We start from the raw sequence: 857 nt of genomic DNA, 5'->3' as shown, positions 1-857 counted from the left end.
TGTTATGCTTTTGGGATGCACATTGTTAATCTAATACAACAGCTTCATGGGGGCATTACAGCAAAAGAGTTGAAAACTCGACCTAACACAGAATGAAACATAGGCAAACCATAAGACAAATAGATAGGCACACACAACAGACATGTGGTCGAAGCTGATCACTGATCAAAGGCATTTTAACTTCGTGCATGTCATACCATTTGCATTGCCCATGCTTCAAAAGAAAATACAAAAATTAAAAACAATAAGAATCAACAAAGTAGGAGGCATGCTTTTATCTTCACTGCAGAGCTAACGGTTGAATCACAAATGTCCAGAAAAATAAAGCATCCATAAATTACACAACTATTGCAGGATATTTCCAAAGACAAATATTATATTCATATAAGGAATTTGTTGCAATGAGAAATATAGGCCTAAGTAAGACATTGCAGATAGGCTTCCTGTAGATCTCCTCTAAAATGGATAGAAAGATTTTCAATAACTATTACAACACAGGGCAAGCTTAACCAATACCTTATTGAACTAGTTTAACCACTACTTTAACTTGCATTTTTTGTTCCATCATGCCAACAGGGGAAATTGAGCAAAACAGGTCATGGATGAATTTGGCTTGCATCAGTCAAAGCCTGACCAATGAAATTTATTTTTCAATCTAACTTCCGCTTCACTCACACTCCTTTTCTTCTGATATTAAATCTTCCTCATCAGTTTCAGCTTTTAATTCATTCTCTTCTGTGCTATGTGTCATCCACGAACCCTTTCAGGGGTAGTACTGCTAATCATCCATGTCAGACAAAAGTAGCATGTAGTTAGAAAAGAGGTGCTGCTAATACAAGTTCACAGCGCTAAATTCC

At 36.4% G+C, this 857-nt stretch overlaps 1 protein-coding gene across 4 annotated transcripts in view; it reads right to left on the bottom strand.

The window, feature by feature from the left end:
- Positions 1-452: 452 nt before the first annotated feature.
- LOC123173430 (uncharacterized) overlaps positions 453-857 on the bottom strand; it is a 1,642-nt gene continuing 1,237 nt past the window's right edge. For 2 of the 4 annotated variants that reach the window (XR_006486202.1, XR_006486205.1), the window contains exon 2: positions 453-778. The gene's annotated coding sequence lies outside the window, so the exon portion shown is untranslated. The remainder of the gene's footprint in view (positions 779-857) is intronic. The other 2 variants (XR_006486201.1, XR_006486204.1) reach the window with 1 other exon arrangement.

This window comes from Triticum aestivum, unplaced genomic scaffold (genome assembly GCF_018294505.1).
Source record: "Triticum aestivum cultivar Chinese Spring unplaced genomic scaffold, IWGSC CS RefSeq v2.1 scaffold1764, whole genome shotgun sequence".
In the NCBI taxonomy this organism is placed as follows: Eukaryota; Viridiplantae; Streptophyta; class Magnoliopsida; order Poales; family Poaceae; genus Triticum; species Triticum aestivum.
Note: the sequence above shows the minus strand (reverse complement) of the source record. Positions and strands in the feature narration are given on the sequence as shown.